The following is a 13,168-nucleotide window of genomic DNA, read 5'->3' on the forward strand; positions in this document are numbered from 1 at the left end:
GTAAACCTGGAAGACGGAGCTTGCAGTGAGCTGAGACCTGGCCACTGTAGTCCAACCTGGGCAACAGAGCGAGATTTCGTCTCAAAAAAAAAAAAAAAGAAAAAAAAAATTTTTGTGGGTACATAGTAGGTATATACATATATATATATATATATATATATATTTTTTTTTTTTTTTTTTTTTTTTTTTTTTGAGATGGAGTCTTGCTCTGTCACCCAGGCTGGAGTACAGTGGCCGGATCTCAGCTTATTGCAAGCTCCGCCTCCTGGGTTCACGCCATTCTCCTGCCTCAGCCTCCCGAGTAGCTGGGACTACAGGCACCCGCTACCTCGCCCGGCTAGTTCTTTGTATTTTTTAGTAGAGACCGGGTTTCACCGTGTTAGCCAGGATGGTCTCGATCTCCTGTCCTCGTGATCCGCCCGTCTCGGCCTCCCAAAGTGCTGGGATTACAGGCTTGAGCCACCGCGCCTGGCCCATAGTAGGTATATATATTTATGGTATACATGAGATTACATGAGATATCTTGACACAGGCGTGCAATGTGTAATAATCACATCAGGGTAAATAGGGTACCCAGCAGCTCAAGCTTTGTTTTTGTTTTTTTTTTTAAGATGGAGTCTTTTTCTGTTGCCCAGGCTGGAGTGCAATGGTGCAATCTATGCTCACTGCAACCTCTGCCTCCTGGGTTCAAGTGATTCTCCTGCCTCAGCCTCCCAAGTAGCTGGGATTATAGGCGTGTGCCACCACACCCAGCCAATTTTTGTATTTTTAGTAGAGAAAGGGTTTCACCATGCTGGCCAGGCTGGTCTCAAATTCCTGACCTCAAAGTGATCCACCCGCCTCAGCTTCCCAAAGTGCTGGGATTACAGACTTGAGTCACCGCGCCCAGCCAATTCAAGCATTTATCTTTTGCGTCCTTAACATTCTCGAGGGACGTGTTTGAGGTCTTTGGGGCTCTCCAGATTTGTGTCCACAACAAACATTGATTATCCACTGAAAATGCAATCACGTTCAACTGGAAATAGCCCCTTGGAGGACCCTTAGGTCAGTGGGGGCAGCTGAGTGGGCTCCTGCCTGTCTGTCGGCATTTCATCCCCAGCATCCTGTGTCCATGGGCTGCACCGGTATGGAGGGGGTTCCCACTGGGTGGCACCGGCAGCAGAAGCAGCCTCACACCTCACACACTAGCCGAGCTTCAGATGCGTCTCTGTACGCCGGTGGGGCCGGGAGCTGGGCTGCCTCTGTGCCTGGCTGCCATGCTCAGTCTTTCTTGGGCCTGGGCTGGGGGCCTGACTGGGGAAACCAAGACTATTTCAGAGCTGTGGTTTGGCACATGGATACCCCATGAAGCGCCCGAGCCAAACGTGCCAGGGCCAGAGCGCACCTCCACTCCTGAGGAGTCCCTTTGCCCTCCACTGTAAATCGCTAAAATGTGGTAGCCTGGGCTTCCAGCAGATGGGATGGGAAGCACTTCATCCCAGGGATGAAGGTGGCACAATTCAGAGTAGAGGCTGGTTCTGCCTTGGTGTTGGCTCTTGCCTGTGGGGCTGGCACTACGTCCCCTGCTCCGAATGCCCACACCTGCTTGGGTGTGTTTGTGTGTGGTGTGCAATTGGAATTCCGCACCCCCAGCCCCTCCCACCAGTTTTTGTTTTATCTTTAAGACACATATTTGAAAGTGACTTAATCAACGAGGTGTCATAAATGAAATAGTGACAAGAGTGCTCAGGGGATGGCACAAGGCTGAGGGCCCCAAGAAGGAGGTTCCCAGAAACCCCGTGGAGATCACCCAGCAGCCCATGGCCCCTGACACCTGGTTCTCCCAGCTGGCAACTGCTGTGGCCTGAAGGCCCACTGTGTGCCAGGCAAGGCTGTGGGTGCTTCACACATAGGCTCCTGCTCCTGAGAACTCCAGGAAGTAGGGTAGCTATCTCCACTTTACAGGGGAAGAGACTGAGGCACAGAGGCGAAGTGGTTTGCCCAAGCTCAGCTGGTGGGTAAGAGACTGAGATGCCATGTCAGCTGGGTCTGTGTCCAGGGGCTGTGCTGCCCCTTGGCCCAAAAGGAAAGACAGAGAATTAGACAAGACCACTGAGGTAGTGACCAGTGTTGGGGAGAGGGGGAAAGAAGGACAAGTTGTCTGTTCAGGTTGACAAATCAGGGAGGCTTCTGGGAGCAGGGGGCACTTGGTCTCGACATGAAGGTTTGGAAAGAGATGGGGCAGGCCTGCAGGAGGAGAGGCCTGGGGATGCAGGGAGGGAGTGGAGACCAGCGTGGGGTCAGGGGTGGAGGAGTGCATTCAGGTGGACCGGCCACATGCAGCCGTGCAGGGCACGGAGGGCTGGTCTGGGCCATGCCTTATGGGGGCAGGCTATAATGGGCTATAGTGGGAGACAGGAGAGGCCACAGTGAGGTGGACATGGACAAGGCTGCGGCATGGCCTTCCTGTGCACAGCTTCCCTAAGTCTGTGGACAGTCTCACTCTTGTTCATCTGCAGGCAGTTTATTCCTGTTTCTTCTTGGAAGATCTAGGGATTTCCTTTCCCTCCCTCTCTCCCTCCCTCTCTTCCTTCCCTACTTTTCTTTTTTTGAGACAGGATCTCACTCTGTTGCCCAGGCTGGAGTGCAGTGGCACGATCACGACTCACTGAAGCCTTGGCCTCCCAGGCTCAGGTGATCCTCCTACCTCAGCCTCCTAGTTAGCTGGGACTACAGGCATGCGCCACCAGGGCAACTATTTTATTTTTATTTTTTTGTAGAGACGGGGTTTCTCTATGTTGCCCATGTTGGTCTCAAACTCCTGAGTTCAAGTGATTCTCCCACCTCGGCCTCCCAAAGTGCTGGGATCACAGGCATGAGCCACTGTGCTCTACGGCTTTTGGGATTTTTGTCTTCATCTCCCTGCTCAAAAATTTCTCTACAGTGTTTCTAGATGGTAACTTTGAGTTTTGCAAGTTGTGCTCACTTTTTTTTCTTTCTTCTTCTTCTTCTTTTTTTTTTTTTTGAGACAGAGTCTGGCTTTGTAGCCCAGGCTGGAGTGCAGTGGCGGGATCTTGGCTCACTGCAAGCTCCGCCTCCCAGGTTCACGCCATTCTCCTGCCTCAGCCTCAGGAGTAGCTGGGACCACAGGCGCCTGCCACCATGCCTGGCTGATTTTTTGTGTTTTTAGTAGAGACAGGGTTTCACCGTGTTAGCTAGGATGGTCTCGATCTTCTGACCTCGTGATCCACCCACCTCAGCCTCCCAAAGTGCTGGGATTACAGGCATGGGTCACCGTGCGCCCAGCCTTTTTTTTTTTTTGGAGACAGTCTTGCTGTCTCACCCAGGCTGGAGTGCAGTGTGCAATCTCAGCTCACTGCAACCTCCGCCTCCTGGGTTCAAACGATTCTCCTGCCTCAGCCTCCCAAGTAGCTGGGATTACAGGCTCCTGCCATCTTGCCCAGCTAGTTTTTACATTTTCACCATGTTGGCCAGGCTGTTCTCGAACTCCTGACCTCAAGCAATCCAACTGTCTGGGCCTCCCAAAGTGCTGGGATTACAGGTGTGAGCCACTGTGCCCAGCCTATGCTCACTTTTCAATTAAACTGCACACATTTTAAGATTATACCTGTTTAACAAGTATAGGAGCTATGAGATCCATCATGTTTTAAAATGGGCCTTATTATGATTCTGGCATGGTGCAGCCGACAGAGCAGGACTCGACTGCCATGGGAAAGAATTTGTTACTTACAGTTCCCAAGAGGAGAGGGCACACCTTGCCACACACGGCCACCTGGGGGCGCACCAGGGCAGGCTGGGGGGCAGGGGAGTGAGGGGAAATGTGGGAAAGCCCTTCCTGTGGTTTCCATGGGAAGGAACGGGCAAGGCAGGGTGAGCAGGCTTGGGATTGGTGGGTTTGAATCATTTCAGGAGGCTGGGGGTGTGGAGTGGTCTAGACTTCCTGGTAATGACCCTCCAGTGATTAGGGCAGGGGAATACCGGACCTGAGTGTGATAGCCCAATGTAGGGGGTAGTGGGGTATGGGCTAGGATTGGCTAGCTTGCATCTGAAAGGCTCGCTCCTAAGCTGGTGATTTGTAATCTCTAGGAATTGGCTAGTCCTGGGAGGGGCAGTCCTTCCAGGGCCAGCAAAGCCCCAAGATGTCACAGCATCAGAATTACAGAAAAGAAAAAGGCATGGCGAGTACAACCGGCCCTGTGATGCACTGACATTGTATTAAGGAAACCGTGGGGTGATGATAGCGGAGACTGGTAGCGAGTTAGGCGTAGGTTGGCCTCAACAACGTGGAACATTTCATTGTAAGAGTAGGAAGGGGTGGCGCAAGGAGACGTATGAGGTGTCCTCGTGGTCTGGCTCGTAACAAGTTTCCCATTTACATAGCATAACCCAAGAAGAGATATCTGGAATTTCCAAGGTCTCTAACGGTATCTTGGTGGAGTTGTAAAGTGTGTTAAAAGCATAAGATATTTTGTTTCAACAATGTATCTTAGAGATTAGACAAATCCCCCTTTAAACATAGGAAAGGGTAATGGGAAAGTTATTATTTTTTTTGACGGAGTCTAGCTCTGTTGCCCAGACTGGAGTGCAGTGGCATGATCTCGGCTCACTGCAGCCTCTGCCTCCCAGGTTCAAGCAATTCTGCCTCAGCCTCCCGAGTAGCTGTGACTACAGGCATATGCCACCATGCCTGGACAATTTTTTGTATTTAGTAGAGACAGAATTTCGTCATGTTGAGCTCAGGCAATCCACCCGCCTCAGCCTCCCAAAGTGCTAGGATTACAGGCGCGAGCCACTGCGCCCGGCCGGTAATGGGAAAGTTTTTTTTTTTTTTTTTTTTTTTTTTTGAGACGGAGTCTCGCTCTGTCGCCCAGGCTGGAGTGCAGTGGCCGGATCTCAGCTCACTGCAAGCTCCGCCTCCCGGGTTCACACCATTCTCCTGCCTCAGCCTCCTGAGTAGCTGGGACTACAGGCGCCCGCCACCTCGCCCGGCTAGTTTTTTGTATTTTTTAGTAGAGACGGGGTTTCACCGTGTTAGCCAGAATAGTCTCGATCTCCTGACCTCGTGATCCACCCGTCTCGGCCTCCCAAAGTGCTGGGATTACAGGCTTGAGCCACCGCGCCCGGCCGGGAAAGTTTTTAAAAAATTAAAAAAAAATTTTTTTTTTATAGAGATGGGGTCTCACTATGTTGTCCTGGCTGGTCTTGAATTCCTGGGCTCAAGGGATCCTCCTACTTCAGCCTCCCAAAGTGTTGGGATTGCAGGGGTGAGCTGTGCCCAGCCAGTTTAAAAAAGTTGATGGGAGGTGAGAGTTGGCCCATGATCAGGGCTCCCTGCAGCCTTGACTTCCTAGGCTTAAGCGATCCTCCCCCTTCATCTCCCTCCTAAGTAGCTGAGACTGCAATCATGCGCCACCATGCCCCTCTAATTTTTTTATTTTGTGGGAATGGGGTCTTGCTTTGTTGCCGTGGCTGGTCTCAAACTCCTGAGCTCTAGTGATCCTCCTGTTTCAGCTTCCCAAAGTGCTGGGATCCTCTCAGGGAGGTGAATGGTCCATTGAATGCCTTTTCCCTGAGCCCTGTGTTGTGTATTCTGAGGCGTGAAATGTGTGCCTTGGTCTATGAGTAACATCTGTAACTCTGGAAGGGATAGGGAGTGTCCTGGGGTGAGGTCTCAGGCTATGTAGAGCCGCTCTGAGTTTTTTTTTTTTTTTGACAGAGTCTTGCTCTGTCACCCAGGCTGGAGTGCAATGGTGCGATTTCCACTTACTGCAACCTCTGCCTCCTGGGTTCAAGCAGTTTTCCTGCCTCAGCCTCCCAAATAGCTTAAATTACAGGTGCCTGCCACCATGCCTGGCTAATTTTTTGTATTTTTTTTTTTTTTGCAGACGGAGTCTCGCTCTGTCACCCAGGCTGGAATGCAGTGGCATGATCTCAGCTCACTGCAACCTCTGCCTCCCGGGTTCAAGCAATTCTTCTGCCTCAGCCTCCTGAGTAGCTGGGACTACAGGCACATGCTGCCACACCTGGCTAAATTTTTGTATTTTAGTAGAGACAGGGTTTTGCCATGTTGCCCAGGCTGGTCTTGAACTCTTGATCTTAGGTGATCCACCCACCTCGGCCTCCCAAAATGCTGGAATTACAGGCGTGAGCACCGCGCCCAGCCCTTTGCTTTTGATGTAAGTTTGGGTCTCTGCGAGGCAAGAGTACAGGAGTCCTTGACCCTGAAAGGGACAACTCAGCCAGTGGCACCGTAGTTTGTAACAGACGTGAAGATGGGGCCCTGTGTCAGTCAGGCAGCCGGTACTAAGGTGACTGTCTGGAGTCTGGCCAATTGTGTTGACCCTTGGGTCCTGTCCTTCATTAGGGACATTCTGACTGAGAGATGGAAAGCAGCCACCATCCACTGAGCTCCCTCATTCTTATAACGGTTGGCAGTGCGGTTCTTACCGTCTGTGTTCACTCAGCTAATCCCAGGTGCTCTCCAGGTAGCTTCGAGGTCTGAGAGCGGGTGAGCTCCTTCAATACCTGCAAGGGAGTTGGGAGGATTTCCTCCTGCAGGTGGAATACACCAGAGGGCCCAGGTTTGGTTCGTTTGCGTCTTATAAAGGCCTTGGTAGCCACACCAAGTTTATGGGGTACTGCTGGCATGACCCAAAGCAAAATGGGGAGCTGGGTATAGTGCAGTAGTGTGACCACGGCTCACTGCAGTCTCGACCTCTCGGGCTCAAGCGATCCTCCCACCTCAGCTTCCCCAGCAGCTGGTACTGCAGGCACGTGCCATAGTGCTTAGCCTAGCAATTTTGTTAAGAGAAGCTGTGTCTTGCATCATCAATCCTTGAGCAACTAATGGCCGTGCTAGGTGGTCCAGAGACTGCAGGGGGCCTGCGAGGGGTTGCCAAAGCTCATCCACAGTGCAGGAGTCTCCGAGGGCTCTCACAGGGGTACCTGCTGATTTTAACTTGAACAGATTTAGAGCCTTTTGTGGGAGAAAGTCCTGCTTCAGGTGGGCCACTGTGTAAGTAGCAGCATCAGTAGCATAAGTAAAATTTTGTAAATGATGAATATATTGCCATCAGAACCCAAAGAGAACTAAAAGATGTTGGACTTGGATGTCCAACGTGTTTTGCCATCAATGTCATGCCAACATCTTCTTCCCGTCAGTGTCATGCCAACATCTTTTCCCATCAATGTCATGCCAACATCTCTTCCCATCAATGTCATGCCAACATCTTCTTCCCATCAATGTCATGCCAACATCTTCTTCCCAACAGTGTCATGCCAACATCTCTTCCCATCAGTGTCATGCCAACATTTTTTGCCATGTCCAACATCTTTTGCTATCAGTGTCATGCCAGGCCAGTGCCCCTGGAGCAGGTGGATGTAGGGAAGGTATTGTCTGCATAACAGTGTGCCCTGGCAGAGCTGTGGGGTTCCCCCAGGGCAGCTTTGTCCAGCTGCAGTGTGTCCCTTTGGAGGCAGAGGCAAACTGTGGCTGAAAGCCTGTTGAAATAGGTATCAAATACAATGTAGTAGCCAAATCTGTCAGCGCAGAATACTTCGTGGTTGTTGATTGGGGCGGAATTAATAATTTTAGTGCATTTGGGCTGGGCGTGGTGCCTCCCGCCTGTAACCCCAGAACTTTGGGAGGCTGAGGTGGGCAGATCATGAGGTCAGGAAATCGAGACCATCCTGGCTAACACGGTGAAACCCTGTCTCTACTAAATGTACAAAAAATTAGCCAGGTGTGGTGGTGGGTGCCTGTAGTCCCAGCTACTTGGGAGGCTGAGACAGGAGAATGGTGTGAACCTGGGAGGCAGAGCTTGCAGTGAGCCGAGATTGTGCCACTGCACTCCAGCCTGGGCGACAGAGCAAGACTCCATCTCAAAATAATAATAATAATAATAATAATAATTTTAATTTTAATGCTTTTGGCTGTTGGGTGTGGGGGCCTCAGCGGGTGGGACCACAGCATGAAGACTGTAGAAATCTACCATCGGGAGCCCTTTGTTTTTCCTGGGTTTAAGAACAGGTAAAACTGGACCGTTAAACAGAGCAGCAATAGGAACAATCACGGCCTTATTAGTTAGGCTTTATGTAATAAGCATGATTCCCTGAGGGCCTATTTTAACTTATATTGAACCAAATTAACTATTTAATTTAATTAACTTATTTTTTGAGAAAAGACCTTGCTCTGTCTCCCATGTTGAGTGCAGTGGCGTGATCTTAGCTTACTGCAGCCTCAACCTCCTAGGCACAAGTGATTTTCCCTTCTCAGCTTCCAAGCAGCTGGGACCACAGGTGTGTACCACCATGCTTGGCTAATTTTTTAAATTTTTTTTATAGAGACGAGGTCTTACTATGTTGCCCAGGCTGGTCTTGAACTCCTGGGCTCAAGCAATCCTCCCACCTCGGCCTCTCAAAGTGCTGGGATTACAGGTGTAAGCCACCTCACCCGGACCAAATTACATTTCAGCTGGAGGTGCATGGGGTCCCATTTATTGAGCCAATCTGTAAGCACTTACTTTAATTACTGTAAGCATCTATACCCAGTGCGTGATATTTTAAGACGATGGGTACTGTAACTACAGGAAGGTGAGGCAGGGCTGCCATTACAGTTAAGCATATCTATTTTCCCTCTATTTTATATTAAGTTACCTCCTTAAGATTATAAGGGGGTACAATGTTTATGTATTTTAATTATTTGTTATTTATTTATTTATTTATTTATTTATTTATTTATTTATTTATTTTGAGAAGGAGTCTCGCTGTGTCCCCCAGGCTGGAGTGCAATGGCACGATCTCAGCTCACTGCAAGCTCCGCCTCCCAGGTTCACGCCATTCTCCTGCCTCAGGAGTAGCTGAGACTACAGGCGCCTGATACCACGTCTGGCTAATGTTTTGTATTTTTAGTAGAGATGGGGTTTCACTGTGTTAGCCAGGATGGTCTCCATCTCCTGACCTCGTGATCTGCCCACCTCGGCCTCCCAAAGTGCTGGGATTACAGGCATGAACCACCGTGCCTGGCTGGGGGTCCAATGTTTAAATTGAGTTGGGGGCTAGGTGCACTGGCTCATATAGTATCAGGGCTTTAAAGGTATCATATAATCTTGGTGCTTGGGAGGCTGAGGCAGGAGGATTGCTTGAGGCCAGGAGTTTGAGACCAGCCTGGATGACATAATGAGATCCTATGTCTACTAAATAAATAAATAAATAAAATAAATAAATAAAATTTGCCTAGCTGTGGTGGTGCACACCTGTAGTCCTAGCTGCTTGGGAGACTGAGTGGAAGCATCACTTGAGCCCAAGAGTTCAAGGCTGCAGTGAGCTATGATCATGCCACTACATTGTAGCCTGGGCAACAGAATGAGGCTTCATCTCAGAAGAATTAAAACACTAACAAATAAATAAATAAAATAAAATTTAGTAGGACCCTCAGGCATAACTATAATTTGAACCACAGTATGGATTAAGTCCATGAAGATTTGTTAATTGGTGCATTTTAGCAAATGCTAAAGTTAATTTAGAGCCTATTTTGTTTAGAGACACAAAAGCCAGTCAATGCCCTTTTAATCCTTTTATGTGAATCCTTTTGGTATATGCATTTTGTCATATATTGTTATATATATCATTTGTCATATACATTTTTATTTTTTATTTTTTATTTTTTATTTTTTTGAGACGGAGTCTCGCTGTGTCTCCCAGGCTGGAGTGCAGTGGCGTGATCTTGGCTCACTGCAAGCTCCGCCTCCCGGGTTCACGCCATTCTCCCGCCTCAGCCTCCCAAGTAGCTGAGACTACAGGCGCCCGCCACCACGCCCGGCTAGTTTTTTGTATTTTTAGTAGAGACGGGGTTTCACCATGTTAGCCAGGATAGTCTCGATCTCCTGACCTCGTGATCCACCCGCCTCGGCCTCCCAAAGTGCTGGGATTACAGGCTTGAGCCACCGCGCCCGGCCGTCATATACATTTTTAGATATACATTTTGGATTTCTAATTGGGTTGAATTATGGATACTTGTTTTAATTTATATAATATATAATTTATTTATTGTATATTTTATAAATGTATTTATTTATATATATTTTATTGGTTCCTCTTTTCTCCCCTTCCTATATCTAGGGTGTTTTTTTCCTTCTTCTTCTTCTCCCCCTTTTGTTCCATTTTAGGCTTTTGGCCACCTAAAGTTTTTGGGTTTTGTCTCAGGCTGATAAGAGGAAAGTGGTGGTGGCAGGGGTGTGTGTGTGTGTTGGAGGCAAGGGTGTGTGTGTGTGTTGAGGGTTGGGGGTGTGTGTTGGGGTGTGTGTGTGTTGGGGCAGGGCTGTGTGTGTTGGGGTGTGTATGTGTGTTCGAGTGTGTGTGTGTTGAGGGCAGGAGTGTGTGTGTTGGGGGGTGTGTGTGTGGGCGGGGCTGTGTGTGTTGGGGTGGGGGTGTGTGTGTTGGGGATATGTGTGGGGACGGGGCTGTGTGGGGTGTGTGTGTGTTGTGTGTGTGTTGGGGTGTGTATGTGTTGGGGCAAGAGTGTGTGTTGGGGGTGGAGGTATGTCTGTGTTGGGGGACGTGTGTGTGTGGGGGGCAGCGGTGTGTGTGTTGGGGTTTGGTGTGTGTTGGGGGCGGGGGCGTGTGTTGGGGCTGGGGGAGTGTGTGTTGGAGCGGGGTGTGTGTTGGGGGTGGGTGTGTTGGGATGGGTGTGTGTGTGTTGTGGGCATGTGTATGTGTGTTGAGGTGGGGGTGTGTGTGTTGGTATGTGTGTGTTGGGTTGGGGGTGTGTGTTGGAGTGGGGGTGTGTATTGGGGTGGGTGTGTGTGTGTTCAGGCAGGTGTGTGTGTTGGGGTGGGCATGTGTGTGTTGGGGTGAGTGTATGTGTGTGTTGGGGCAGGTGTGTGTGTTGGGGTGGGGGTGTGTTGGGGCAGGTGTGTGTGTTGGGGCGGGTGTGTTTGTGTGTTGAGGCGGGTGTGTGTGTTGGGAGCATGTGTATTTGTGTTGTGGTGGGGGTGTGTGTGTTGGGGTGGAGGTGTGTGTGTTGGCATGTGTGTGTGTGTTGTGGTGTGTGTGTTGGGGCAGGTGTGTGTGTGTTGGGGCGGGTGTGTGTGTATGTTGGGGTGGGGGTGTGTGTGTTGGGGCTGGTGTGTGTGTTGGGGCAGGTTGTGTGTTGGGTGTGTGTGTGTTGGGGCTGGTGTATGTGTGTTGGGGCAGCTGTGTGTGTTGGGGTGGGGTCGTGTGAGTGTTGGGGCGGGGGTGTGTGTGTTGGGGTGTGTGTTGGGGCGGGTGTGTTTGTGTGTTGGGGCGGGTGTGTTGGGGCAGGTGTGTGTGTGTCAGGGCGGGTGTGTGTGTTGGGGTGTGTGTTGGGGTGGGATTGTGTGAGTGTTGGGGCAGGTGTGTGATTTGGGGCGGGTGTGTGTGTTGGGCTGGGTGGGTGTGTGTTGGGGCGAGTTGTGTGTTGGGGTGTGTGTGTGTTGGGGTATGTGTGTGTTGAGCGGGTTGTGTGTTTGGGTGTGTGTGTTGGGGTGTGTGAGTGTTGGGGCAGGTGTGTGTTGGGGCGGGTGTGTGTGTGTTGGGGCAGGTTGTGTGTTGGGGTGTGTGTGTGTTGGGGTGCGTGAGTGTTGGGGTGGGTGTGTGTTGGGGCAGGTGTGTGTGTTGGGGCGGGTGTGTGTGTGTTGGGGTGGGTTGTGTGTTGGGGTGTGTGTGTTGGGGCGGGTTGTGTGTTGGGGTGTGTGTTGGGGTGGGTGCATGTGAGTATTGGGCGGGTGTATGTGTGTGTTGGGGTGAGTGTTGGGGCTGGTGTATGTGTTGGGGCGGGGGTGTGTTGGGGTGGGGGCGTGTGTGTTGGGGCGGGTTGTGTGTTGAGGTGTGTGTGTTGGGGAGGGTGCGTGTGTTGGGGTGGGTGTGTGTGTGTTGGGGTGAGTGTTGGGGCTGGTGTATGTGTGTTGGAGTGGGATTGTGTGTGTGTTGGGGCAGGGGCGTGTGTGTTGGGGTGGGGGCGTGTGTGTTGGGGCGGGTTGTGTGTTGGGGTGTGTGTTGGGGGCGGGTGTGTGTGTAGGAGCGCGTGTGTGTGTTGGGGGCATGTGTGGGGGTGGGGTGTGTGTTGGGGGTGTGTATGTTGTGGGTGTGTGTGTTGGGGGCGGGTGTGTGTGTGGGCGGGTGTGTGTGTGTTGGGGGCAGGTGTGTGTGTTGGGGGCGGGTGTGTGTGTTGGCGGGTGTGTGTGTGGGCGGGTGTGTGTGAGGGCATGTGTGGGGGCGGGTTGTGTGTTGGGGGTGTGTGTGTTGGGGTGTGTGTGTGTTGGGGGCAGGTGTGTGTGTGTTGGGGCGGGTGTGTGTGTGGGCGGGTGTGTGTGTGTTGGGGACGGGTGTGTGTGTGGGCGGGTGTGTGTGTGTTGGGGGCGGGTGTGTGTTGGCGGGTGTGTGTGTAGTGGCGGTGTGTGTGTTGGGGGCATGTGTGAGGGCGGGGTGTGTGTTGGGGGTGTATGTGTTGGGGTGTGTGTGTTGGGGCGGGTGCGTGTGAGTGTTGGGGTGGGTGTGTGTGTGTTGGGGTGAGTGTTGGGGCGGGATTGTGTGTGTGTTGGGGCAGGGGCGTGTGTGTTGGGGTGGGGGTGTGTGTGTTGGGGCGGGTTGTATGTTGGGGTGTGTGTGTGTTGGGGGCATGTGTGGGGGCGGGCTGTGTGTTGGGGTGTATGTGTTCGGGTGTGTGTGTTGGGGCACGTGCGTGTGTTGGGGTGGGTGTGTGTGTGTTGGGGTGAGTGTTGGGGCAAGATTGTGTGTGTGTTGGGGGCGGTGTGTGTGTGTTGGGGCGGGTTGTGTGTTGGGGTGTGTGTGTGTTGGGGCGGGTGTGTGTAGGGGCGGGTATGTGTGTGTTGGGGGCATGTATGGGGGCAGGGTGTGTGTTGGGGGTGTATGTGTTGGGGTGTGTGTGTTGGGGCGGGTGCGTGTGAGTGTTGGGGTGGGTGTGTGTGTGTTGGGGTGAGTGTTGGGGCGGGATTGTGTGTGTGTTGGGGCAGGGGCGTGTGTGTTGGGGTGGGGGCGTATGTGTTGGGGCGGGTTGTGTGTTGGGGTGTGTGTGTGTTGGGGGTGGGTGTGTGTGTAGGGGCGGGTATGTGTGTGTTGGGGGCATGTGTGGGGGCGGGGTGTGTGTTGGGGGTGTGTGTTGGGGGTGTGTGTTGGGGGCGGGTGTGTG

General features: G+C 51.7%; 1 protein-coding gene across 2 annotated transcripts in view; it reads left to right on the forward strand.

Moving 5' to 3' along the window:
• The window catches only part of LOC105467423 (delta 4-desaturase, sphingolipid 2), a 68,156-nt gene that overhangs the window by 33,714 nt on the left and 21,274 nt on the right, over positions 1–13,168 (forward strand). The gene's annotated exons all lie outside the window — the stretch shown is intronic.

The sequence above is a fragment of the Macaca nemestrina genome, chromosome 7 (assembly GCF_043159975.1).
Source record: "Macaca nemestrina isolate mMacNem1 chromosome 7, mMacNem.hap1, whole genome shotgun sequence".
Taxonomy (NCBI): domain Eukaryota; kingdom Metazoa; phylum Chordata; class Mammalia; order Primates; family Cercopithecidae; genus Macaca; species Macaca nemestrina.